The 27635-nt window shown below is 54.1% G+C and overlaps 1 long non-coding RNA gene across 1 annotated transcript in view; it reads right to left on the bottom strand.

Moving 5' to 3' along the window:
* LOC310880385 overlaps positions 1–27635 on the bottom strand; it is a 47621-nt gene that overhangs the window by 10989 nt on the left and 8997 nt on the right. The window contains exon 2 of the long non-coding RNA XR_014571660.1: positions 2128–17783. This is a non-coding gene — a long non-coding RNA (uncharacterized lncRNA). The remainder of the gene's footprint in view (positions 1–2127; positions 17784–27635) is intronic.

A 27635-nucleotide genomic window follows, 5' to 3' on the forward strand; every position in this document is an offset into this window, starting at 1 on the left:
ATTTTAAGATACTAAGAGATGGAACAACTTTTCTGCACCATTTTATTGACGAAATACAAGACCTACGGCAGATTTGGGGGCACTGAATCAAACACCGTGAAAGGTTTCTTTCCTAAAGGAAACAAGACATGGATGGAGCAAAGGTGCTAAGTTACGGATTTCTGCTGAACCAAGCCTATCAGCTGGGGCTAAATAACTTCTGACCAGCGCTGAATGCAACTAATGGACGTTTGCACATCGGTCATAACGCTGTGGCAATAAATCTGCCACCAGCTGCAGAGGCATAAGCCCTGCCCTCACGATCTAAGGACTGGCTGGAAAATCACATCTCTGCCCAGCCCTGAGCCAAGCGGATCAGCAGACACTCGGGCAAATGCGGTTCCGCGCTGATACACAGTAAGCTGCAAGATAATGGCCTAACGAGCAGGTCTTTTCACGAACAAGTTAAAAAAGTTAAGTAATTAACTACAAAATGTTAAAAAGCAAGGATGTTAGTTTCTGAAAAGTGGAGTTCTAACAACTTTTTTTTTTTTTTTTTAGTGTGAAAAGTAAAACTCAGTGTAATTACAGGCATAACATTTGAATATTATGCAAGTGCATGCTTAGGCCTTTTGGAAAGAACAAGGTCTCACATGTTCTTCTATTTTAAATGCCTGCCGCAGCTCCTGAAATCTACGGGGAACGTGCTTAGCAAAAGGTGAGCTCAACATCTCTAAAATAACACCCTCGCCACGACCGTACTCAAAAATTAAAGCCGTGCCGGTGCTCAGCACACGATGCACGTTCACAGGTGGTTACCTGGACGCCCAGGCTGGCTTAGCGGAGCCGCAGTGTGACATTGCCTCCTCTGTGCACTTCTGATGATTCCATGGCTTAAAAAATAAAATTCTAAAGCTGTTTTGTTTTATCCTAAAAGGAATGCAGGAAGCTCAGCTAATAGGAGAACCTGCAGCGGGCTCCAGGACTGCAGCGTGCTGCGAAGCAGTGCTACCTGCCTGATAATGGGATTGTTGGTTTTTTTTATTATTATTTTATTTAAACACAAAGCAGCCTGCTCACCAGAGGTCATCTGAAATCTGTTTGCGATCCCTCGCTACAAAGGCTAGCCACATCCTGGCATAAAAATGTTGTTTCATAAACAGAAAGCACACACAAACTCAGCGGCACTATTCGGCCCGGTCCAGCTGCCATACGTTGGTTTATTCTTTATTTTTACCCCCCGCGCTCAGCCAGAGCTCGGCCCGGGGTTTTCACCGGCCCCGTGCCCGGGTGTAAGGGGAGCCGGGTGCGCAGGGAGCCGGCTGGCGGAGGGGACGGAGGGAAGGAGGCAGGGAAGGGAGGAGGACGGAGGGCCGGCGGCAGGGAGATGCGGGCCCGGCCCCCCCCTCGCCGCGGGGCCGCCGCATTCCCAGCCGCGCCGCCCTGCCAAGGCACGTCGCTGCCGGCCGGAGGGAGCAGCCTGGAAACCCCCGCGGCGGCGGCTGCCAGCCGCCATCGGGCCGGGCCGGGCCGGGCGGCAGCGGCGGCAGGAAGGCCGGCGGACACGGGCGGTGCGGCCCTGCCCGCGGGGGAGGCCCTGGCCGCCCGCCCGGCCCTGACGCGCCCTGGCCGCCCGCCCGGCCCGGCCCGGCCCGGCCCCGCCGCAGCCGCCAGCCGCCAGCCGGGCCGCGAGGGGCCGGGGCCGGCGGGGGCGCAGCGCGGCGCCGCCTCCTCCTGCCCCTTCCCTCCCCGCTCACGTTCCGCTCCGCATGGCCCGGCACGGCCCGGCACGGCCCGGCTCGGCTCGGCTCGGCTCGGCACGCCCCGCAGGCGGCGCCGCGAGGCCCGGGCCCTGCCCCTGCCCCGCCGTGCCCTGGCCGAGCCGGGCCGAGCCGTGCCTGGCTGCTGGGCCTCGCCTCGGGGCTCCCCGCGGCGCTACCAGCCCTCACCGCGTGCCCAAGCCGATTCGTCCCCCCGCGGGGTTGCACGCTGATGGGAATTAGCGCCCCCCCCCCCCTTTATTATTATTATTTTTTGAATAAATTCTGTCAGTTTTGCATCTGGAGCCCTGAGGACGTGGCCAGCCGGTGCGCAGCGTTCTGCTCCGGGGCCTGCAGGGATGGCTCCAAGTGCCCGTGGGGTTCTTACCTGTAGCCAAACGCGGGTGCTCCGCGCCGCCCGCCGGTGTGAGGAGCTGCGCGGGGAGGTGCCCGGGGCACCCCGCTGTCCTCCTGCCAGACCCAGCGCAACCAACAGGCCCAGCACAGCCTCCCTCACCTGGCCGTGCCCGCTGCCCGCCCGTCTCTCCAGGTCCCTCTCAGCACCACTTCTTTATTTTCCCCGCCTGCGTACAGCATCTGGCACAGTGAAGCCCCGGATAATTACCACAGGGAAACACTGACAGACGGCCATTTCTGTGGTTGCGAAATCAAGAACTGAAAGGTTCGGAGATGCCCGTGCAAAATTAATTCGACTTATCTTTGGGCATGAATTAGAAGCCTTATTAGATAATCACGTCCTGCTTTTTCCACTGGAGCCCTGTTTAGGGAACGGAGTGGACAGCCTTCACTTAATGAAGCGTTTCCCAGTATTCTACTTCAGTTTTTTTTTTTTTTTCTTTGTAGTGCAGCGTGTGGCTTGAGGCCCTAAAAGCCAAGGTGCTTCAGACCCGGCTGGGAGGCAGGGCGAGTCGCATCGCCCCGGGCCTCGGTGAGGTGCATGTGGGAGCGTGCAGGTCTGCTGCCCCGGAGCTGCTGGCGTGCGGTGGCAGGAGGTCAGCGGTGTGCTGTGTGCTGGTGGGTGTCAGCGGCGGGCAGGACGCCCTGCCAGGAGGCTTCGTGGACGCTTGTGGCAGCAGAGGAGCGGTGGTGCCCGCTCTGAGCTCCGAACGGGAGCTTTGTTCTGTGCAACGCAGGGCTTGGGAACGCCGGGAGTCTGCCTTGCAGACTGTTCTCGTCCCTCCTCACTCACGGCTGTTTGTGCTAACATCCTTGCCCAGCTGCTCCCAGTCTCCTTTCCAGCCCTACCACTCCCTACCTCAATTTCTGAAAAATGACTTCGCGGAAAAATAAATGGCTGTTTCTCAAACACAAGTCCAGCTTTCGTCCTTTCTGCTCGCAAACTGGGAAGCTTCCGCCTCCACAGGTTGCTGAGATTACAAGGAAGATAAACGTCCCGTCTTCAGTCCGAGTGCCTGGTCCGAGCCCAAACCACAGCAGCTCACACCTGCAGGTGCAGAGGAGATCGCTCTAAGCCGCAGAGAGATGAAATCTTTGGGGAATGTAGCTGGGAGCATCCATCAAACCTCTACCAAGATACTGTGCAAGCTGCAGCTCCTCAGAGGCTAAGTGGTTGTCCACGTGCTGGTTGAGTTGTCATTGCGATGGCAAAGCTCTCCCTTCCTTCCACAGCCAGATTTCAGGCTGTAATTCCAAGGCTTGGTGGCATTAGACCTTTTCACAGGAAATCTCTAAAATATTTCAGTATGGATAAAAGCTTGCCCCCCCGTTCCTTGCTTGAAACAACCAGTGAAGCTTTTCAAAATTTTTATCAACTTAGAATGGGATTTTATTATTATTATTATTACTATGGAAAGTATTGGGCAACCTTTATAACAGGTGTACCAATCTGCCTGGAATATTCCTGGAAACTCTAAGTGCAGGGCGTCGGGCCGAAGATGTGCGCTGGTTGTTGAGATAAGTGTCCGGAAGGAAAGTTCTAGGTGCTTTCTGTGACCTCAGAGGTCCTAATGACGGGCGCCATCCGAGGAACGACCCAGATGGCGTGACAGTGAGCAGCGAGTTCAGAGTCCACTTGAAAATGCTTCTGCTGCAGAAGCAACGCGTCTGTGATCCCTGTCTGTACGTCTGTGATCTCTGCCCGTATTTCTGTGCTCTGCAAGAAGCTCTGGGCTGAGACCAGGCAAAAAGCAGACAAAACTGTGGCGTTACAGTGTGATAAAACAGAGAGAGAAAAGAGAAGAGATACAACTGTCCTAGGTGTGAAGGAATAAGCAATGTTATAAGGTGAATAAGCAATGTTATATATAATGTTATAATGTTATAATGCTTATAATGTTATATAAGCAATGTCGGTCCTCGTGCCTTCTCAGGAGCCGAGCGCACACAAGTAGCAGGCTCCCAGAGGCTAGGTTTCATTCTTCTGGGGGTCACTCAAATGCCTGTCAGGAACTAGAGAAAATACGCTTAATGAGAAACATGGGGCATTTATTGAAAGCTGCGGGCTCGCATTCCCCTGAACACTGACTTTGAGTAACCCCACCGAAGTGAAAAATGAGTTAAATTAATCTTGGGTATAACCACTGAGGGAGGCCAGCAGTATTGCAACAGAGAATTATGCGAGGCTGAACCTGCGTCCGAGCCAAACTGCGTAAAATTGTAGAGAAAGCATTAACTGAGGTTCTTGGGCCTTGATTTTACTAGAGCCGCCTGAGCGAGGGAGGACGTTAGGAGAGACCCTTGCTGGGATGTGCCGTCGCAGGCTGCCGCGCAGCAGTGTTCCCGGTCACGTAGGGCTGTGCTAAGCAGCGAGAGGTACCCGCGCCGCTGACAGCTTTTATTGGAGAGCATTGTGTGTTTGCTAAAGGTCTCGCAGAGCCATGGTAACAGCAGCGCGCTCCGTGTCTCCCTGGGAGATGAGGCACTGGCGGAGGCCTGCGGAGCCCTGCAGGAAGGGCTGGATGCCTTCGGACTGCTGCCTGCCGCCGCGGCTGGAGCAGCCGGCGTGCGAGGGAGACTGCTAGGGCTCAGAGACCCTCCCCAGATTAAGCCTTAGGCTTCATTTTCCTGGCGTTCCGCTAAAAATCCTACCTACAGACAGCAAGGATGTCAGTGTGCGTGTGTGCGCTCTGCTCGGCTGGCGGCTGCGCGGTGCCTCTCGCTGCCTGGCAGGGGCTCCTCCAGGTCAGCTCCAGCAGGCAGCTCTGCAAATACCTCGGAGCTGCAGTTCGGTGGAGGAGATATATTCCTGTACCGCACATGTTTGGATAGGAGGAGATACGGCCCCCTCTTCTCTGTGGGCAGCTGTGATGGATGTGGCTTGCTGGGGTGACGTTGTGCCTTCAAATGTCGTGCGTCGTGGAGAGTATCCCAGGTCTGATTAAGAATTGCGTGCCCTTTCCTACTGGCATGCCTAGCACAACAAAGTGAACCTGATAGACAAGTGGCTTGTTAGTAAGTGCAATTGAGCAGTGTGGGGGCTTAATTTTATCAGAAGTTGTGGGTAAAACTACAGAATATTTTATGAAGCTCGTTTCATGCTAATGAAATGATAGATAGTTTTCTAGAGGAACACCTCAGAAATCCTTTTTGTTTGTTTGTTTCCTGGCTCGGAAGACTTGTGCTGTTTTTCTGTGTGAAGGAGTTAATTTGTTTCCTTTTTGTTTTTACAATTATTCACATTATGAGCCAGTCACCCCAGGGACCTCTGTGTGGAGGTTCCCCTTGAAGAACCCCACCAGTGGGTCTGATAAAGCATTCATCAAGGCCCGCCAAAATACAGCTGTTTCTTAACAATGCAGGGAGAAGTCAGTCACGATCAAAGAAAAATTATCCCTCTGGCTTGACCTGGGGAGTCTGGAAATGCTGTAGCCCATATCTGCAGTTGTCTGCCACATAGCAGGGAGGTTGTAGGAGGTGTCACGATCCCACAGAGATGCTTTCTTTCATTTCTGCATGGCTGGGGCTCCACTCGTCGGGAACAGGGATCGAGGCCGGAGCTGAGCCCCCTCCTGCTGTCTGCCAGAGCTGCAGTTGATGGAATGCTGTGGGGAAAGCTACCAGCAAGCCAGTCCGGGGGCATCATTTCCATTGAAAGGAAACACATTTCTGGGAATATTGCGCTTTCAGATTAATTTGGAGATAATTTTGAAGAGACCAGGAACTCACTGGGCGTCGTTCAGTCACCTCCGCGCAGCTGCTGAGAATTAGGAGTACTCGGTGAAATAAAGCATGGACTACACCTCTTGTAAAACACTCTGAGAAGCAACCTCTGAACTAAATGAATTCTTGAGACCCCAGACAAGGATGATGAGCAAAAAAATGGACAGTTTGTGGGTTGTGGATTTATCAGAAAACAGAGCATAAAGAAACCATTAGCACAAACTGCACCTGGAGTGATCAGGTCAGTATTGGCCAATGTAGGAAAAGGGAAAGGAGAAGGAGACAAGCTCTCTCTGAAAGCAAGCACAGACACCAGGAGAGAGAGGCAGGCAGCTGTGTGGCTTGGGGTTAGGTTGTTTTTCAGGAAAAGAAAATCTAGTGAGAATCATGAAAGGTTGTTCAATGAAGGGTCTGAGATTGGAAGGGCTTTGGTAAATACTAATAAATAGAGAAGCACCCACATGCGTGTTTTTAAAGGCTAAATTACAGGCTGTCAGCAAGGTCCTGAAGAAGTGGAAGATGCTGAAGACACTGCCTGCAGGACGCCTTGAGACACCCGGGAGCGAACCTCCCTGCACAGCCACAGGAGTGAGAAGCGGCGTGAGAGATGGCAGCGAGCTCGGGAGCGCTCGAAGGGGACCGAGGATGGTGGAGGCCATTTGCAAAGGCCAGCAAAAGCAGCCCACCTCTATAAATAAAAGTTTTGTCAGTTCCAGTTCTGAACTTTGCCCTCTCTCCATAATTTACCGTTTACATGATAGCCCTTCTCGCTTGTCTTCACCTCAGCATTTATAGAGCAGCAGGCGACGATTATCTCGGGGCAGCTCTCTGTGCCTTTGACATCCCTTAATTAAACTATGACATTTGCTAAGTATGGAAGAGAAAAATACTGGAGGAAAAAAAAAAAAACCAACCACTGCATTCTCATTAGACCACTGTATTCATGAGACTTTGGGTGCCATGCAGGAGATAGGTACAAAGGATATTTTTAACGAGCTTTAGTAAAGGTGCCCTTGCTTTTAGTTTGTCCTTAATTGTATGAGCTTTGATCTTGATTTCTTCAAGAGAAATCTCACTGTGCACTTAGATATATCTGAGCAGTTTTTCTTTGGCCAGTTTCTAGGAGAAGAAAAATATTTCCAGTGGAACGCGGTTCCAGCGAAAGTTTCACTGAGAGCATCTTCAGGATCTGGCCTGATAACAGGCTACAAATAGGCTCTGCATAGGGAAGAAAGCATGCTCAAGTGACACGTGATGGATGCACTGAGATAGATGAAGTCAAATGCTAAATTGATGGATATGCTTCATGCTCAGCTATCATGTGCAGAGGTGAGGAAAGCTTTAGAAATACATAAAAGCAGCTGAGGAATATTGCAATGCTGTGGGGGAGTACAAACTGATCTAATGGCTTGAGACCTCTTAGCCGGTTCACTCGCCTTCACATTACATCTCCAGGCAGACTGGAAGCCTCCTGGGAGGGTACTTCTGCTCTTATCACCGTGCGGCACCTTTCCACTTTTAACCCCTGATGCAGTCAGCACCAGGCCTGCCCTAGAAGACACCTGAAATCTGTTTTTCTGATGGGAATCACTTAGTGTTTTTCTTATCGGTAAAGCAGTCAAACAAGATATGAACTCAAGGTAACTTTGAAGCTGCTTTTAAATTTATCTTGGCATTTTGATGCTTGACAAATCCAGACGCAGGGGCCTCTGAAGTCCTTGCAAGGGAATAGCAAGGCAGTAGCAAATGAAGTTTTCATTCAGGAGGGATCGAGTCTGGAAGTTTCTCTGTTTCAGACCGTGGCTTTACAGCTAAGGTTGCCAGCAGCGAAGCTTATCTGAGCCTGACTGGGCTCACTGGGTGGAGAGCCTTCACTTCAGGGAGAGCCCAGGCACTTAGGCAGAGGCTGCCTTAAATTAATACTTCTTCATACTAGAGCCTTCGATTTGAGTTTAGGGGCAGCTGGCAAGAATACAGTCTTGGAACACAATCTATAGCACAGAGCAGCTATACTTGGGCTGTGAGCCTTCCTCTCTCCGCTGAGAGCAGAGGATAAAACATGCTGGGACTTCCTTGGTACCCTGCCATGCGCTGCCTTCTCCAGCACCTTTTCATCTTCCCTTGCATGAATATTAACAACAGTCCTTTCACTCTGAAAACCTGCAATGTTAGAATACCTGCAGACAAGCCTCCTGAAGTCTCCGTGGCTCTCACTCCATCCCTCCGAGTTCAGTTTTGCAGCGAGGCTGCTCGCTCTCAGACTCAGATGCTGTTTTGCAATGAAGACGTGCCTTCACTGAGCCTGTCTCCATACAGGACACTTGAGCAGCCAGGTACACCAGCGGCTGGTTGCCGTTATTGAGCTGGGTTGAATTTAATCAACAGCCGTGGGGAGCACACTATTTACAAAGCCGTACCCATCCATCTGGAGAGCTTGGAGGTCACCAGCAGGAGACTGCGCTGAGCTGGGCTTTGGTTCTTCCCTGGCGATAGGTTTACAAAAGACAGGAAGAGAAAAAGTCCTGAAGCTTCAGATACTCTCCCAGATAAAGTTCCAGCACAGTGAAAGTTAGCTGCAGCTCTCGCAGTCAGCATGTGTCTGCAGTTCATTAATCATGACTCAATGGAAAAGCTCACTTTTACTGGAGTGAGTTAGTGCTGCTGAGGGGCAGCTCCGCTGGTGAGGGCAACATCCTGTTTGCAAGGTGCAGCCCTAACCTTTAGAGATGCTGTGAAAGCAGTTTTGTTCCCATGTCTTCTGGATGTTTGTTTGCGCTTTTTTTTATTATTTTTTTTTTCCCCTCAGCTATTGGCAGATTGCTCTGATTAAATTATTCAGGGAATAAATCACTGCCCCATGAGAAGTATAAGATAAGTCTCGTGTTTCACCCTCGTCTCTCTCACTCCCACACATGACTTTGCATGTGAATCTTTAAGACCTGTATGCCCTATATTTTTTCACTCTAATGCTGCAATTAATCACATTACATAACCAGCCTGCCGCTGATTCTAATTAATTTTTTTTTTTTTTTTTGGAGGGGGGGGGGGAGGAGGGTGCGAAGAAGAACCCTGCATTTAAATAACGGGAAGGGTCTGTCTGCGGTGACAATGCCAGGAAAGGGAGCAGGACGGCTCCCTCCATCCTCCATCCTCCTCTCACCCCCGTGCGCCGGCAGCGCAGGGCCCCGCGTTATGCAACGTCCCACGCCGGGGCTGACTCACGCGCTCTTACCTCACCGGGGACAGGCTAAAAATAGGGTTTCATTCTTAACTCTGCGCAGCCGGGCTCTGCCTCGCTTCCAAGAAGACCCTTGGCGGGATTAAAATAGAGCAAGTCCTGCGCTTCGTTTCCTGCCGGAGATGTCTGCCCTGCACCCTTGCACAACTGCTGTTTGTTTGTCTGGGGTTTCAGTGCATCGGCGAGCGTGCCGGATGCTTTCCGAGGCAGGCAAAACACGATCCGACGCTCGCACGATTTGCACGCGGGTCGGACAGGGCGCCGCGGGGAGAAGTTATGTGGCAGCGGGGAGGCTGGGCGAGGGGAACCGCGCCACGGGGGGCTGCGAGCCGGCAGTCCCGCAGCCTTGGGAAGGGACTGGAAGGATGTGAGATCAGCCCCGGCGCAGGAGGGAGGGGATTGCCAGCCCCAGCACGGTGATGCAGGGGAGAGCCGCTTCCTTTTCCTGCCAAAAAGCTTTGCTCTGCATCTCCAGCACGGAGGAGCGAGGCGACCCGCTGCCTCCCGCCGCGCTGACGGGAGCAGCCCCGGCCAACGCAGGCCGCGGGCCGGGCACGGCGCTGCCAGGAGGGCAGGAAGGAAGCAGGCGAGCAGCCCCGCTGTGGTGGCTGCAGCAGGGCCCTGGCACGGCTCCTCGTCCCCTCTCACGGCAGCGTGGCCCGTGGAGCGCGCACGTGCCTCGGCTCCTTCGCGAGGCCCTCGGCTCCCAGAGCTCTGGGATTACCGGGGAGCTCCGCTCTCGGCCCGAAACAAAGCCGCTGCCCGGCCGTCACCGTGGCTGTAAGTGCAGCCTGGAGCCCGCACGGCCACAGAGGAATCAGAAAAGATGAAAACTCCGGCGCTGGGCACATCGCTGGCAGCGTTTCTGGCCGGCCGGGAGCAGCTCTGGACGCTGCCGGGTGCGTGGCCCGGGCCGCGCGGCCCTGTGGTGCCAGAATCGGCCTCGGCTGGTTGGGAGGCCTAAACAATGTCAGAGTGGAAACGTGCTACCTGAAACAGCACCTGTTTTCCTTTTAACTGCCTTTTCGAAAGCACTGTCTGTTTCTAAATTGGCTTCTTTCACTTGGGGTTTGAGTTCGGGCCTGTTGAAATGGCAGCCGGGACAAACAAAGTGAACCACAGGCTCCTTGGAGGAGCTTAAACCCGGGTGTTTGCTGCTCCTGTTTAGCCGATTGGACACGCTCTCTGTAGGTTTACCATAATGACAGAGTTTCTTAAACATAAATCCTGTGCTTAGGGGGATGCGTGACCATTCATTGATTCCAGAGCTAACTTTACAGAATATTTGTAAGGAATTTTAATCAGATTATAACTAACATATCTGCTTTCTAAAAGCCACGTAAAGACTCGTCTTCTTTAACTTTCTGCTTCTCTCCAAGGGCACAGACGCTATGGGGGCAGCCGGTTGTGCCCGGTTGTTTCTCCCCTGGCTTTCTGCCCTTGCAGCGCAGCCCTCGCCCTGCAGCCGTGCAGGGACCCTGCGCATTGGGGATGCACAAGGGTGGTCGCTTATGTTATTTATTGCATCTTCAGGCCCTTCTGGCCTCGATGACAGCCCCTCATGCACCCCATCACTTCATGGCAAGGTGAATCTGAGCTTCCTCCACCCATTAGATGCGGCAAATAATACATCCCCGGTGCAGGGAGAGCATTGCCCTAGCTCAGGAGCCACAGCAGCAAGGCTCATGACTGTGGTGTGTGGCTGCAGGACCACCAGACGTCCATCCTGGCAGATGGTCCCACTGGACATGAACCCGGCCAAGACCTTCTGCTGGCAAGTCTTCTGCACGCCACTCGGGCTGGGGTTTCTGTGGCTACTGTGCAGAAGAATTGCTCGGTGGGATTTTGTGAATAGAGTGGCAGGAGGCTTTGATGCCGGCCAGCTGGCTGGGGCGTCTCCCTGGGTGCTGCTGCACTGACGTCGCCTGTTTGATGTGACTGAGAAAGAAGGCAAGTGGCCTTGCAGGAAACCTGAGCAAAGAGAAAGGAGACGCTGGCTAACTGTGAGGAGACAGCAGCAAAGAGAGCAAGGGAGAGAAGAACTGTCCAAGGAAAGAGGCTCTTTAACAAAAAGAAGAAAAAATGGGGACCAGAATAAGGGACAGCAACAAGAAGGCAAAATAAAAAATATAAATAAAAGGAACGTGCAGGAAACAAAGATCATAAACGAGAGGGTAGAGTGAAGGAAGGAAATGGGAAGAGAGGAACTGGTCTGTGAAATGGAGAAAGCCAAGGCCCTCACAGCCTGCACGTTACCAGCAGGTTGGTGGTACATGTCCTACATCGCTGCAGAAGTGCAGGAAAGGGTGCAGGAGGAAGTGCTGGAGCCTAATTACTACCTCCTGTTATTTGGGACAAGTGTTTTAAATTTGCATTCTGCTCTGACAAGCATTACTCCCTCTAATAATCTCAAGTCTCGGTTTGGAGCTGGAAGAAGATTTCCAAATAACATAAAAGTAAGTCCTGGCCTTGGAGATGGGAGCAGGAAGCACGCTGGTGTGCTGGGAGCCGGGTGCTCTGCTTCGTCATTTCTTTAATGCTGTCTGGTGGCTAGAAGAGAAATGTGTCTCTGGCTATGCCTGCCCTGCCATGATCTGAAAGCTAAGCAGGGAAGGTTGACGGAGAGGCTCTCCTTTGTGTCTGCTTTTCATATGTACTTGCTGTGGGCCAGGTTCTGTGTTCTTCTGTGCTGATCGTGCTGCTGTACGTGATGTAATGCAAAGCTAAAACAGCCAGGGAGTCCCACAGGAGAGTTTTCTGTTTACATAAAACTCAGAGAAATGGCATAGTTGCTTTCTACATCATCTGCACGCAGTTTGTTCTGGTAGAAGGGATAAAAGGTGGAGGAGCAGGACAGCCTGCACCAGCAACGTCTGTGAGTTTGACGTGATTAACCACGGACGGGTTTACAAAGGTTGCAGATGTTGGGCTGGCATCCCTGATGCTGCAGGAAGGAGACAGATGGAAATCGGGGAGGCAAAGCTCGCTCCTGAGGGCTGCAGCCTGTGGCGTGCACTCCTACGGAGAAACTGAGCCGTGAGCCACGCGGCTCAGCTCGGTGCCACCCCCACGAAAGGGGCCGGTTTGCTCAGGGCGGATGGGGAGCGATATTCCCACGTCTTCCTTGTGGATGGTACGGAAGCAGCGTGGCCTGATGCTGCACCGGCGTAGGCTGGAGAGCTCCCAGGCACTTTAGCCAGGCCTCACTGTGCTGTGCGTGCATCTCCTCCGTTACCCCACTCCCTGAGTTTCCTAACTGGGCCATTAAATAAACAAACACCAGATAAATCCAGTGTGGGCAGCCGGCTTCTCAAGCTGGAGAGCCCAAAGGGATCGTTGCATTGCTGGGGGTTCCTATGCTGTAATCACAAGCTGAGGGAGAGAGTCTGAAATTAATGCGAGGGGGGAAAAGGCCGGTGTGGGACTGAGAAGGAGCAGGGAGATGAGAGCAGGGAAACGCTGCCCGTGGTCTGGTTGAGAAACATGCTCAGAGATTAGCTCCTGGCCAGGTCAGTGGGCTTGCAGACATTATGGTGAAAAGAGATCTTGTTAGAGGTGCTGGGGAAAAAATAGGCTAGCGCCCTCCAAAAAGCAGCAAATTCCCCCAACTCCAGCCAGGTGGCACCTGGGTCATCCCCTGAACGAGGGTGTCCTGGGAGTACAGCACAGGTGGGACCTCCCTCCCCGGCCACCCTGTGGTCCTGCTCGCGGCGCTGCTGCTGCCAGCGCTCACGTGTCAGGCTTTGAGCTCGTCCTGCTGTCAGTACAACAAAACAAATCGCTCCGAAGCAGATTTTACTCAAAGCCAATACTCACATAAAGCCGTAGGATTTTTGGGTTGGAAGGGAAGGTCATCTAGTCCACCCCCCCTGCGGTGGGCAGGGACATCTTTCACTAAATCGGGTTTCTCACAGCCCCATCCAAGTCTTCCCTTATTCCTTCAAGGTAGGTGGATTTTGCGGTGCAGGTTTGAGCCCCGGACGCCCTGCCTTGTTCTCCCGGCGTGGTGCCCGGTTCGCTGGCCTCCCCGGGGCTTCCCAGGCACCGCGGGGACACGGCCTGTCTGGCACGAGCTGCTTGGTCAGCAGCTGTGATTCAGCTGTTGATGCTACAGTTTAATAACTTACTTAACTGCAATACTTTGATTAAAGAGCAATCTGTCTAATGATATCAAGGAAATTTCTCTTCAAAGCAGCACAGAGGTGCATTTTTAATGGGTGAAGGAAGAGCCCGCGCAGCCCCAGCACCGTGCTCCCAGTGACCCCCAGCGTTTGTCACCCGCGTGCGAGCGGCTGCCTGGGGCCGACACGTCGCCTGGGCCCGGGCTGCTGCAGGAGAGCTGGCAGTATGCTGTCGGAAGTCATCTGGGGAGGCTGCACTGCATGAATCAGTCTGGATTTCTCTAATGGTTTTCTAGCCAGAGTCTTCAAGCAAATACGTACTTTTGCATCACAACAGCTGTCGCCCTTTCTGCCAGTTTCTAACGCTTGTGGTTGCCCGCTTGGCTTTCACACAGCTTTCCACCCATTACAAACAAATCCCACCCATGTTTTTTAGATGAAAGCAAAGATCTGTGTGTGAAATGTTGAACGGGGTATGGAAAACGTGGGGTGCATGTTGCTTAGTGATGTGGTCAGGCGTAGTTATCGGGATGTGCCTGGGCTCCATGTCCACATCGCACCTTCCCCGATCGCCAACCCAAGCGCGCAGGCTTCAGCCCATGCCTTACAGAAGGGCAACGGCATTGGTAAAGCAAAGTCACTCCTGCTTACAGTGGGGATGTGTGGTGGCTTCGTGGCGGAAATGTTAAGTAGCATAGCTATGATTTTCCATCCAGTTTTCCTGGGAAAAGGCGTTATCTGTCTTCACGCTTCGGGGTCTTAAAGAAGCTGAACTCTCAGATGTCTTCTGCGGCTGATGTCTTGCATTTGGGACTGATTAAGAAAGCACTAAGTAATTATGTCTCTGAGTAATAAATGCTCCAGAGAGAGTGTCTGGAGTGAAAAGTATATGGCACTGACAGGCAAGATACTGAGCGGTGACTCAGGAAATGTCAGGGTGGTGATAGGGCAAATGAGAGAGCAGTTCTGCTCCTCTAATCAAGGAACCCAGGCAAGGAGCTGCAGCAAGGGGGGACTCTGCAGAGAAGGGAGAAGCTGTTAGCAACTGCTAAGAGAAGTGTAAGAGCTCTTTTTCCTAACTGCATTTCTATGAGCTGCTTAAACTTTAATGATACTCAGTATTTGCACTTCTTTTCTCCAGTTACGTGTTTTTCACCGTGTAAGGCCCTTAAGTGGGTAAGAGGGGGAAACAAGCGAAGATCTCCTGCATTTTGCTTTCAGTGCATTGTGATTTCTGCATCCGCGTTGGAAATCTGGCGCTGCCGGAGGCTTAATTAACCTTTGGATCCTGGGCTGATTCAAAGCCTGCCGGAGTCAGCGCCGAGGTGCCGGCTGACCTCAGTGTTGTTTGCAGCTGCCTGGAAGGGCATGAAGAAATACGTTTGAGGAATGGTAGTCAGAGCTTTCCTGTGACTGTCCCTCCTCCTTTATCCAAAGGGAATTCCCTGCATTTGGAAAGGTTGTTCAGCCTCAGGAACCGGAGCCAAGTTACTGAGGTGCAGCAAAGGTCCCAACAGCTCTCATGGCAATGAAGGAGCAACAGGGACACTCCTTCCCTGGCAGCAGGCCTGAAAGCATTGCCATATCAATTCCCTTAGGAAAAAAAAAAAAGAAAAGAAAAAAGGCTTTATACCTGAGAATGAACAGTCGTGAAAGGCAGTTAATGCTTGAAAATTGGCCAAAGTGAAAGCTTGTGGTTGAGAGGCTTGTGGTGTCGCCAGTGCCTGGTCCCAGCATCAGATGAGCGACGTAAATCAGGAGCAACCCCAAACTGGGGAACGAGGGGAAGAAAATATCTGAGACTGGAAAACTGAGGACAGTTATATATAGTGTTTTGCATAATCAAAGGGGTTATTTTGAGCCCTCTTGCATTTTACTTTGGGTTTTCGTGCCTCTTGAGGCTCCAGTGAGACTCACACCTGACCTGTCGCAGCTGCCCAGTGCCACCAGAAGTTTTATGAAAGCGTTTCTGTGGTTCATGCAAAAGGGCAACCCGTTTGGTTTGGGTCTGACCCTTCCGGACTGCGTGAACAAAGACAGGTATATCCCTGCCCTCCAGAGACACATCTCAAGTTCGTCTGAGATCTCCCAAGGATTTGAAAAATTCTCCCCATAAATGTTACCTGCCGGACAAGCGCTGCCGGGCCACCACTAATAGCATCTCAGAGCCACACGCAGCTACTTCCTCCCATCGGACGCACGTGTGAAAGGCTTAAAGATTTGCAAAAGCAAGTAAGAGAGGCTTTCAAAACTTTTCTGGCCTTGAATTTTGTTGTAATGCCTCTCCTGGTCCAGCGGCAGCCCGCAGCGGCCAGCGAGCCTGCGCTGCTAAATGTCACGGTGACTCAACGGGTCCCGGCATCCTGCTGGGTCAGGAGGGGAAAGGTTCAAGCCCAGGGCAGGAGGCTGCTGGAGGTGATGGCCCGTGGAGAAGCCGATACCCCGTGCTGCCTCCTGCCTGCCTGCCCTCTGCCCGCTTGGCAGCCGCGGGACCTGGGGAGCTCTCGGAAGGGCATCGGAGCAACCCGGGCGTCCCGGCCGGCCTTCGCTGCCCCCTCAAAGCCAGCCTTCGTACCCAAACTCGTGGGCGAGCACTGGCGAGCGTTTTTGGTATTGTTTTCTCTTGCTCTGTCCCCGGCTCTGCGCATTTAATTTAGTGCCTCTTTAATTAACTTGAACTCCCCCAGCGGCCCCGCAGAATGCTTTGTGCCCCCCTGGCTGGCGCAGATGCCGTGAGGGACACCGCTCTTTTCTTGGGCGGGGGTGAGGAGGAGACTGGAAAGCTCTACTGCTGAATGCGTAATTAACTGGATACAAACGAGCTTTCCTCGGGACTTTGTTTAGCTGGGCCTTGGGGGGAAAAAGTAGGTGGCCTGAGAAGAACTAGTGCTCTGCCCAGTCTCGTTCCTGTCTGAAAGGAATGAATTTCTGAGTTTCTCCCTGCTGGTGCTCTGGCAGGAAGCAGCACCGCCATCAATAATTTATTTGTTTCTTTAGCAAAAAGACTTTATGACTCCTCCGCTAAAGGGGTCTGTCGTCCCAGCAAGCCCAGCTCTGGTCCCCCAAGCCCTGCTGGAGACTTGTCACCAGCTCCAGGCTGGAATTTCTCTGGCTCACTGAAAGCAGCATCGGGCTCCCCGGCGCTGGGGAGGAATCAGGCAGCTGCGGGCTCTGCTTCGTGTCAGGTGAGCCCCCGCGGACAGAGCTTCACCACTCGTCTGCAGCTGCCTCGCCTGCCAGGTGTCCTTGTGTCCCTCGGGAGCACCAGGAGCTTTCAGCTTCCTACCAGGGGACCCCCACACTGCTGGGGGGCGGCAGGAGGCTCTCCGCACCCGGAGCACCCGCAGAGCCGCGCGCGCTGCAGCTGCACCGGTGCCTCCCCCCCACCCCACCGGGCTTGGCTTTCGTTTGGGGTTGTCACTTCACCTGCTAGAAAGTTAGACTCGGACACCTCATTTAATCTTGCTGTTTTTATCTAAACATGCACTCTGCCCTGTAAAGCTTCTTTTAAATTCCTTTTCTAAGCATTCAAAAAAAGGTGAAATGAAAACAGCATTGCAGAGACACTTCAATGTCATTAACGCAGGGTAATTCCTACAGTCTTTCCCCCCTTTTCATTTTATTTTGAGCAGACGGTAACGCGTTGGAAAAGATAGCTGGAAAAGTTAATTTTTGAACACCCCTTCTCCCGAAGGGAGAAGGAAAAAAAAAAAAAAAGAAGAAGAAGAAAGAATGGTCCTTTCAAAGAATCATTGACCTAAATTGCACTTTAATGCACATACCATGCTGTCCACACCACCTACGTGTCTCCAGGAATACTGCTAAATAACAAGCACTAAATGTTTAGTCATTTCCTGCATCACGTTTGCAGGAGTCAGTAGCTCCGCGCTATTAGCATATGTAAGTGCACTGCAGTTCAAACAGTTGGTTTCCATATCAGCAGCTGCTCGCCTTAATCTCCTTTTGGGAAAGGTGCCACGGGGAGCACTGCAGCGTGCCGCAGGTTAATGCTTCAGCCGCCTTTCTGCACAATTCCCAGCAAAGGGCTGCTGCTGCTGCTCCAAAACGGGGCTGCCCCCTCCGCGGCGTGCCCTGGGAGAAGCTGCCTGCCAAAGCTAACGGCGTGGCTCTCTCCCTCTTTGCGGCAGAGCCTTCGGGGAGGTTTGGTGCTGTATTTTATCCGTCGTGTAAGTCGAAGGGCTGGGCGGCAACGAGGCTGGCGGGGGCTCACACAGGCTCCCCCGACCCGCTCTCGCCTCCTCCTGCGGGGAGCTGGGGTGGGCCGGGTGGCCCCGTGCTGCTCGCCCCTACGGAAAATGCAGAATTGCTCGAGAGGTCGGGAGTTCCTGTGCCGGCCTTTCAGCTGGCGCCGGAGCAGGTTTCTGTCCGAGGAACGGAGGGCTTGACGCTCGCGCTTTTTTAAGCGCCTGCCTTCAAAATGGTGCCTGCTTCTCGCTTGAAGTTCATGGGAACAGATGGTGAGATCTCAGAGACATTAGCTAAAAGCTATAGGGTGTTTTTCACCATGTGTTGCTAGTTTCCCTCCTAAAAAAAAAAAATTAAAAAAAAAAACCTGAGTGAGAGCCCTCGAACATGACAGGCCAAATCTGACCGTCTGTTGGGTTTGCTTTATATAACGTGCGAGTGCCACGGAGGGGCCTTTGAAACGTCGGAGCCCATCGCTGGGGAGCCACGGGCGCTGGGGAGCGCGGGGCAGCGCTGCCCCGCAGCACCAGCCTGGTCCCGAGCCAAGAAGCACCTCGCTGCAGAGACTCGATTTTGGGTGCAGAGCGGGGCGAATCTGCCCAAAGGAGCTTTAATAAGGGCTGCGTGGGGGACCGGGGATTCGTGTGCGCATTCGGGGCATAGTAAGGGCTCGTGAAATAGCGTGCACCTCCTGTGCAGCCCACCATCGCTCTCAGACTCATTTAGCAGAGAGAACAAGCAGAAATCTCACAACTCGAGTAAGAGCATATGCTCTGGGAGACCTCGCTACGTTGCATAAGCCTTCCCATTAAAGGATCTGGCTTTGTGAGCACAGCACATGAGTCAACAGCACAGCTAGACTTGTAACGTGGGAGTCACACCTACTCTTGGCTGCAGAATTATCCAGAGAAACAGAAGGTTAATAGGAACAAAATAAAGACTAAGGAACCCTTAAAGGTTAGCTGCAGGATTTTATTCAATTGGCAAGAGGGGAAAAAAAGAGATGAAATGGGTCAAGCCAAGGGAGAGAGAGCAGGGTAATAAAAAGCCACGTCGTCTGTCTCCTATGCAAAGACAGTTCAGTTTAGATCAGTAAAAATGTGATCAATAAAACATTTTTTTCCCATATTAGCTAGTTCTGGAGAGGGTCATTATTGATTACAGAAAGAAAAAGTCACTTGACTGATGAGCAAGTGAGTGGAGTGAGCTCCAGGATGCTCAAGAAATCCTAGCAGTGCCTGCATGCAGTGCGGCAGTGCCTCCCAAAAACAAGGAAATAGAGGCAAAAACCAGCACGCATCGGGAGCAGTATCACGTCCCTTGGCTTTGCTTCTGCCTTTATGTCCTTATTTTGTGTTGAGGCATTTTGGAAGTACACACAAACAAGGAGGACGCCTGTCGTTGGCCCTTGTAAAGCCTCGATGTCCTTGGTCCCCTGGCCTTCAGTGCACGGGTGCAGGCTGGGCAAGGCGAGGTGGGAGCAGGAGTGTCCTCGGTGTATGAACGCCCACCCGTGGAGCTTCTCGCCTTGGGAAGGGTTCTGCTCAGCAAATCTTACCCCGACACTGAGTCCTTACTGAGCCGGTTCCATATAGACAGACCAGGGGCATTGCAGCTTTACATTTAGGAATGCGGTGGCCTCGCTGGCCTCTTAAGAAGAAAAAAAATTCAGAGCGTTGTGTTTTGCCTGCAGGATGCCATCCTTGTTCTTCCTCCTAAGGCTTCGTGTGCCCCAGCCTGGCATCAGCCACGGTGTGGGCTTGCCTGCCTACGACCCACCTCAGCGTCTGGACGAGGCTCTCAGACAGACGGTTTACTTTTCAGGTAGTTGTGCGTGGAGCCAGGAGTTGGGCTCGATGATCTTCGTGGGTCCCTTCCAGCTTGGGATATTCTGCGACGCTGCGATTCTGTGACTCAGTCCCAAATCTGTGCTGTAAAAACCAGGGATTACCGGGATGGGAGTGAGAAAACCTTGATAGCTCCGAGCTTCTGATCGGAGCACATAGAAGAGCCCCGCGCTGGGCTGCCCTCGCGTTGCTTTTGTTATTGCCTCGGCCTCTTGGCTCTCCTCCACGTGTACCAAGGTCTAAGAGGAGCGTGTCCGTGGAGGAGGCGTTGGGCAACACAAGCGATGTTTCATCCCTCGCTCTCAGTGCTCTTGTGGAGGGAGAGATCGTCTTGTGATCAAAGCACAAGACCAGCAGTCAGACGATCTGGGTTACTGCAAGGTTTTGATTTGCCAATATCAGCTCACAGTTCTGGCACCTCCGAAGGCAGGGGCTGTCAGGGAGCCTGAAGCTTGCCTGCTGCCACGCACGGAGCAGGTTTTGGGGTTCTTGTGCCTCTTGCGGAATGAGGAACTGCTCGGCGGGCCTAGCAAAATAATTTGCCAGTGGTGGGGGTGAGGAACACTTGGTGGCCTTAGCCTGAAGCTTTAAAAATGTGTGATGTGTGCCTGGCAAAGGGTAGCGGCGGGGGGAAGACGGAGAAGGTCCGACCGGGTGGTCTCCACGTGCACCCCGAGCAGGAGGGCGCCCGTGGAGTGCGGGTTTATGGTCTCGCCATAAAACCCTGTGCCTGAGGCAGTGAAAATCCAAACGCAGCCCTGAAGGTCAACTGATCTCCTTCCTAAAGCGCACGTCCTGACCCTGTGACATCAGGTCCTGGGGGGGGGGGGTGCCTGGGGAGCCATGCAATGGTGCTCCGGGCACAGCGGAGAAGGGGGCAGCGCATCTGACCAAGCCTCTGCATCCCCTGCATGGCACCAGGGCAGCAGGAAGGCTGCCGAGGTCCTTGCGTTGGCTCCGGGGCGGTAAAAGGACTTCTGTGGGTGAAGCGGAGTGTCTTGGGGAGCCCAGCCGGTAGATTAGGGGGCAGGTCCCTGGGGGAGCTGAACCCAGCGTCTCTGCACGCTGCCGACCACGGGTCTCCGGCTGCGCCGTCTGGCAACGAGCTGTAGCAGCCTTCAGGAGCCGGAGCTAGATCCCCGCCTGCCCGCCAGCAGCTGCCATGGGTCCTGGCACAGGAGCCTGCTCAGTTTTTCCTAAATCTGGCTGAGCAGTCTCCGGGGAAATGGGAGTCAGCTTGCTTGCCATCCCGCCCGCATCAGTCCAAGAGCAGCAGGCGGGGAGTCAAAGTCCCTCCTGGGCTGAAGACAGAGAGAGGAGCTTTCATCCTCAAACATACGTGTTTTGAAAATTTCGCGGGGAAAAAAAAAAAAGAGGTTTCCTTATGGGAAAAAGAATTAGTAAATTGAATTGGCTCCTCTGTGCACAACGGGGTAAAATCTGAAGAGGTGAAAAAAGACAGAAAGGAGGGAGAAATCCCCGCTCAGAAGGCCCCGGGTGGCTTCAGGTGGAAAAAAGGGCTCCTGCGATGGAGGTTTAGGGAAACGCCAGCGTTGCCAGCAAGGAGCTCAGCCGAAAGCCTTCAGCCCTGGCCCTGCCGGGGGCTTTGGGGGCCGGTCCCGATGCCGTGGCCCTGCCTGCGCTGTGGCAGCCCCGCACAGGGATTCGGGTGCCTGCCCTGCGCCGCCCGTGGGAAACCCGCACGGCTCCAAACCACGGGTCTTGTGATTACTATTATATTTTTTTTAATTCTTATTATTTCAGTCCCATGATTTTGTTTTCACTGTTTCTAATTCTTTGCCTTGGGGAAGGGAGGCAGGGAACTGCTGTGGTTTTCTGGGTGTTGTGGGCCATAATCTGAATTTTAACTGACAAGGCATTGCCATCCAGACTGCGGGAGGCAGATGTAGTGATAAACGGTGGTAATGCAGCTTTGGAGGAGCTGTGTTTGCAGCATAACCAGTGGTTTCACTTCGTTTCACTATTTCACTTCTTTCCTTCTCTTTATCCAAGCAGTGAAATCAATCAATCGTCAGTCTCCCGGCAGAAATCGCGGCGTTGTGCTCACTTCAGGGCAGTTGCTAGGACATCTTGGTGGAGTGCAAGAATGTGCTTGGCCAATGGCAGGTAAAGATTAAATCCTACACCACGCTGAGTTTTCAGAACTGGAGGGATTACATTATTTCCAGGTAATTTAAATGGCTCCGAGAGATGGAGTTTTAAACTTGCACGGTATTTTTCATTCTAAAAAGTCCCAGAGCACTTTCCTGGCAGATTGGGATAGAGAAACTGTCCCCAGAGATAAAATATGGCAAGCGAGCGATAGCACCTGCAGTAAAGTGAAGCAAAACCTCGTTGTCTGAATGCCAGGAGAGGGGGCACCCAGGCAGACACACGTCTACGTGCCCATGCCGCACGCCCTCGTGAGCAAGGCGCGAGGAAGCGTTCAGCTTTGGGGTTTGCGTGAAGGTGAGCCCGGGGGTGGCTCCGTGTGCCGGCCCCGCTGCCCCCCTCCCCGTCCCACTCCCCCAGCTCGTCCCCGCTGCCCTGCCACGTCCCCTCCTCTGAGTCACCGGCCCTGCAGCTGCGCTCGGTGCGCGGCCTGTGTCAGGCCCCGGGGGTTTTCCGCGCCTTGCTATCAGAAAGAAATCAGCTGGGGCTGCGGTGGCGGGGGATCGGGATGGTGAACGTCCCGTTGGCGACGTGGCCGTGCTCCCACCTCGGCTGCAGCCTCCTGCGCCCGTGTGCCCCCCTAGCAGGACGGGGTGGCAGCACCTACCGTGGGGCGAGCGAGCATCGGCACCGTTCAGGCCGGGGGGGGAACGCTGTTACCCTCAGTTAAGCAACGCAGACCCCTCTGAGTGCCCATCGTTATCCCTAATTTAACACCGGCTGCGTTGTGTTTAAAGAGCACGAGCGAGGCCTGGGTGAGCCTGCAGCCCCAGCACATCGCAGCTCCTCTCCTGAAAGTTTCTTCGCTGCCTTTCTCAGGAACACGCAGAATGGAAATAGGAGCTCCTGCCAGGGAATTTCCGCCCCAAGTCGGTAACGTTTGAGCCGTGTGAATGAGATGCCAAAAGAGTTGATTTTTCTTTTATTTTTGCTGGAAAGTTGGCTGGGTAGGGGTGTGGTGTGGTTGCGGGTGTGGTGGCCCTGGTGCTGCACGGAGCCGGGCTCCTCAATGCTGCTCAGTGGGGAAGAAAGGGACAGCCACGGGTGTCCCCGGAGAGGTCAGGGCACCCCTGCAGCACCACGCAGAATGGGTTTCGGAGCTGCTTTCTGCCGGAGAGCGCTTTCAGAGCTGTCTTTGCAAACAGGGAGGTAATTTATTCATATTTCAAAAGCTCACAGCAAACCGAAAACTACAGATCTCCCACTAAGTTTCTGAGGAAGTGACTCCCAGCTGAAAGCAGCTCTGCATCCAAAGCCCACGAGGAGGAGCGGCGTGGAGGAGGTCAGGGCCGCCAGCTGTGGCGGTGCCGTTGCTCAGCGCGCTGACGCGCTCCGCACGGGGTGTCGCTGGCAGGCTGGAGGTGGCTGCACGACGGAAGACGGGGCTAAATAAAGGTCTGCCACCTCCATAATTCCGGCAGCTGAATTTCAGCACGGTATCTAGTCACAACGTGACATATCTGCTCGGATTGAAAAGCCAACCTCAAACCTCTCTAATTTTGGCAATGCTGGGCTGCAGCCAAAATGATTAATGGAGCGATCTCTGCTAAGGTGGGTTGTGCCCGAGGTAGTCTGCCGCATATCTTCCCTGCACCTATCTGTGCAGATTATCTGCAGCAAGCCCTGGTTCTGGTTAGCTGACATTAATGTAATTTATTTCAAAAACCTGTCTTCAGGAGGTGCCTTTTGCAGTGAATTAGCATCTAAAGGATGGAAATCCGCGTGGTGGCGGGGCCCCAGCATCAGGCTGTCCTGGCACTGTGGTTTCCGATGAAACCAGGGCTGTGAAACCTTCCAGTGAAACCTTGGCTGTGCTTGGGGCACCCCGGCAGCTCCTCGCTGCTGGCTGGGAGCCCTGCGAGCACTCGCCTGGGATGGCTGTCAAAATCAGTGTAGTGTTTTTAAAGAGTGGCCAAAATCGAAGGGCTTCAGCCAGCTGTTTGTGCCACTATTTTATTTCTATTTTTTTTTTCCTTTCGTGTGCTGCTCCCAGTTGCCCTCATCTCAGTGCAGCAGCAGTGACGGTGGTACAAAAAAGGATTTGGGGAGGTTTAATGGTGTCTTGGAGTGAGCTCTGAGCCAAAGCTGCCAGCCTGGGTCGTTGTCCACGTTGTAGCTGAGGTCTGACTTGGGTCTCCCCCCTCTGCCTCTCCAAGCCGCCCCCAGCCCCGCCGGGTGCCCCCACCTGCCCTGGCCGAGCTGTAGGGTGTCCTTGGGAAGTTTCGGGGTACCCAGTGCCTCGCCAAAGGGCTGCGGTACGTCACAGCTCAGCTCTGGGGCCCTCTGAGCACCGCAGAGCTCACCCGATGGCAGGCTTTGGAGGGCAAATGTCCAAGCACAAATGGTGGGGTGGTGGAGAACGGGGCGGTGGGAGCCCGAGGGCAGGAGCTGGGGCAGAGCTGCAGGCACCTGGGCTTGGTCCTGGAAGGGCTCGGGGGGGGGGGACATCTGGTCCCCCAGGAGAAGCAGGGGGGTGCTGCTCTGTGGGCTGGGTGTCAGGAGAGGCCCGGCCGCCTGGGCGAAGGTCTCCAGGGGGTGCTTCTGAGGAGGACTTCCCCGGGAGGAAGAGAGAGAGAGGCCTGGAGAAGATCCAAGCCCTCTTCTGGGAAAGAGGGTGAGGCCAGACAGGGTTGGTTCGGGACTTTGTTTGGGTGTGCTTGGAGCCGCGTGGAGCTGGGGAAGCACCAGGAGCGGGAGGATGAAGATAAGCTGTGGGCTGCGGTGCTGGATGGAGCCGGGCCGCGGGCTGCTGGCGGGGGTGAATCACCCACCCACACCTGCAGAAAGCACCTTGCTGCCTGCGTTTGCAGCTATCTCTGCTGAACTGTTGTTTTTTTTTTGATGTAAATAGGAAATGACTTCTGCAGCTGAGCCTTTGTGGGCACAGGGCTATAAAAGGCACTGCCATTTTACATACCACATCTCAGCCGGAGAGAGAGGAAGGAGGCTTTGCTATTACAGCGACATAGTTAATAAGCAAATATATGTGGCTCCATAGGGCTTGAATATCTTCTGGAAGCAAAATAGTTATGAGGGCTGAGTCCTTCGCCTGCTCTACATGACTAAAAAAAAAAAATTGTTTTTATTTCACGCAGGGAGCCACAGAGCCCGGCTGTTTCCACGTAAGGCGCCTGGCTCCAGCTCGCTGTCTGCAGCTCGCGAGGACCGAGCCTCCCGCTGGGTGCGGGCATTGCCCCCGGGGCTGGACGCAGCCGAGTTTTCTTCCAGGCTTCTGTCTGGGCTTGTGCTTGCTGTGGGAGGCTCGGGAAGGCCGCGGCCCGCGGCCCCTCGCTGCAGCGGGCAGCGCTGAGGGCAGCAGGGGTTGCTCGAGGCCCCGCGGTGCTCGCCGCTGGCTGTGAAAGGTCGCCGGTGGCGTCCTGCTGCGCCCATGGGCGAGGGCCTCGCGGCCGTCAGGGTGCATCACCAGGGGGTGATTCAGCAGCTTTCTAGAAACGCCAGGGCCTAAAAGAAGCGAAGAAGGAAGTTTTCCTTCTGTGTCTCATTGTATGTTAAGAAATAAGGCAGCTTGGGTTGTCCCTTTAGGGAAAAGGGAAATTTGGCACAAAAAAGCCCCTCCCTACCTCCACACATCTCTCCACCGCATGCCTCCGCTTTGCTATTCACTTGTTTTGACATAAAGTACTTTCCCCAAGAGATATTAGTCACAACTTTTGGCTTCCACCAGCCAACTCTTCACCTTCCTCAGAACAGCCTGGAGCGGCGAGGTTGGTGGGTGCGATGGCGCTGGGGCGGGGGCTGCATTTAGCGCCCGTGGGAGGCTCCGTGCCGAGGGTCGGGAGCCCCAAATCTGCCGCCTGCGGGGCCGGCACAGGCTGCGAGAAGGGGCCCGGGGGATGTGCCAGCAGGTGAGAGGGGCTCGGGCTGGCCCCTCGAAGGCGACGAGGTGTGAGGACAGAAAGCTGGGACGCCGGCTAGTAGCGTCATGGGGGTGCTTACGTTAGTTTAGCCCAAAAAGGCTGGAGTGATGGGTACAGCATAATGTTGACTAAGCCGTGCTGACGGGTGTCAGATGTGAATTATCTGCCCCAAATCCTGTTTTCCAGCAGTAACTGCTTTCCCAAGCAGCTCAGCACCAAGGGGAAGAAAACCAGAAGGCGGCACGTTGGATCAGCTGCGTGCTCCCGAGGGTTCCTGGGCAGGCAGGAGCTCTCGCTTCTCGTGTCTGCTTCAACGCAGCCCTAAAATATTCCCAGCCCGTAGCAGATGCACACACGAGCAAGCTTGTAGTCGCTGTGGGATCGAGGAGGCAATGAGCCCTGTCATCCCCTACCCTTCCTCAAGTAATTATCACGCACTTCGCACCCTAATGAGAACTGCTCCATTTTCCTCTCCTTCCACTCCGCTGCTCCTTCCTCGTGGCTGCTTCTCAGAGGTCTCCTTTATAAAGCTGATCTGGCAAAGAGGTTATATTTTATTTTAAAAAAGAGAAATCTTTGGGAATCAGCAGCGTGGCTGTGCGTTATCACGCCCGTGACCCGCTGACTGGGGGACAAGTCCGTGAGGATGGCGGTGCAGGACGAGGGGCAGAGCGCAGCGAGGACGGCAGCGGCACAAGGGCTTCGGCGGGATGCTGACAGGAACGGGGGAGCAACAAATCCCTGCAGACACATGAGACCGAAGGAATATGAGCAGGTACCGCTAACACGAAGCCCTTTGTGAAACAGCCAAACCCAGGCCGTGGGCAGGACGCCCCTGGAGTGAGGCGCCGGGGGCAGCTCGGGGCGGTGGTGCTGCGCTGGGCGGCGGGGCAGGGCAGGCTGGGGGTTAAAGCATCGTCTGGGGCGGATGCTCTCAGGGTGAGAGAGGGAGGAGGGCGCCCTGAGGGGCTCCTGGCCAGCGGTCAGGCGGGCGGTGAGTCTGTATTTCAGCGTGATGGGCGCTGAGGGGCCGGGTGAGCTCACAGGCACCACCAGGTGCAGCTGGGAGGTGGCCGAAGCCAGGCTGCAGCTCAGAGGAAGCAGCCAGCCTGCCATCCCCAACTCCCTCCCCCCCAAAAAAGAAACGACTCAGGAAGGAAACAACAAACTCCATCCCTTTGCCAGGGATGCTCCCTGCTCAGGAGTGCTTTTTGAGGCTCTCTCTCGTGCAGGCAGGTCTGCAGGAGGCAGAGGAGGAGGCGCGCTCTGTGTGCGAGGCCCTTCAGCCTGTGACCACAACCCGCGGGGCTTTGGCTCACCCCAGCCCCTGCCGGACCTCTCCTGCTCCAAACCCTGCGGAGAAGCAGGTCAGTGCACGTACACGGCTCCTCGAGCACGATGCGGGGTGCTGAGCCGCACCCGTAAAGAAAAGGGGCTTCCACCTTGTTAGGTCTGGAGGCTCACGGCAGCTAATTGCCTGCGTTCTGCATGATCTGGCTTCCTACGGCAGGAGAGCCGCCCGTCTGCCGGGGCTGCTACCAGTCAGGCGACTGCTGATTTCCACCCCCTGCATCCATTACCGGGGCTGCATCTCCCAAATCTGCTCTCACACGGCTGTGAGTCGGTGGCAGAAGAGCTGAGCACAGGCAAACCCGGGATAAGCGCTGGGAAAAAAGGACTCGAGTGGGCCTGGTGAGGCTGGGAAGGGGCTGCCTTCTCAGAAATGCTGTAAGCCCAGCCCAAAATCCCTCTTGCTCCTGCAGCTGCATGCAGGGCCGTGGGCTTCCCCTCTGTAACTGCGAAGGAGAATGCAGTGCTGTGGGACCCGTGGGCGAGCTGGGGTCTGGTGGCTTCAGCCAACAATGTCGCTGGCTCAGGGATTCCGGGGAAAACTCAAAAACCTTGGAAAGCTGGGAAACAGGAATGCAGAGTAGGGCGAGAGAAAATGAGACAAAGTCATCGCTTCCCAAAACCTTCACAGTGAAGGAAACACCTCCCACTGTCTGGAGGATCCATGGGAATATTATAATATTTGTTCCAAAAACATGACTGGGTGGATCCAGAATTACTGACGCAGGCACAGGCAGCTAATTGAATTCATACGTAGGAACCCTGGACACCATCTGGCCTCAATAAAACGTGGGTCCGTAGCTGCTTCTTAGCAGATGGTTCTTCATTTTCATAATCTTAAATCAAAAGATCATCTTTATATCTGGAGATCAAAGGCACCTAATGTCTCTCTGGTCAAGGTTTATACAGCGAAACCTCTCTCCGTTTTGGCTGACGTGAGAGTC

Source organism: Anser anser, assembly GCF_964211835.1.
Source record: "Anser anser genome assembly, chromosome: 12".
Classification (NCBI taxonomy): Eukaryota; Metazoa; Chordata; class Aves; order Anseriformes; family Anatidae; genus Anser; species Anser anser.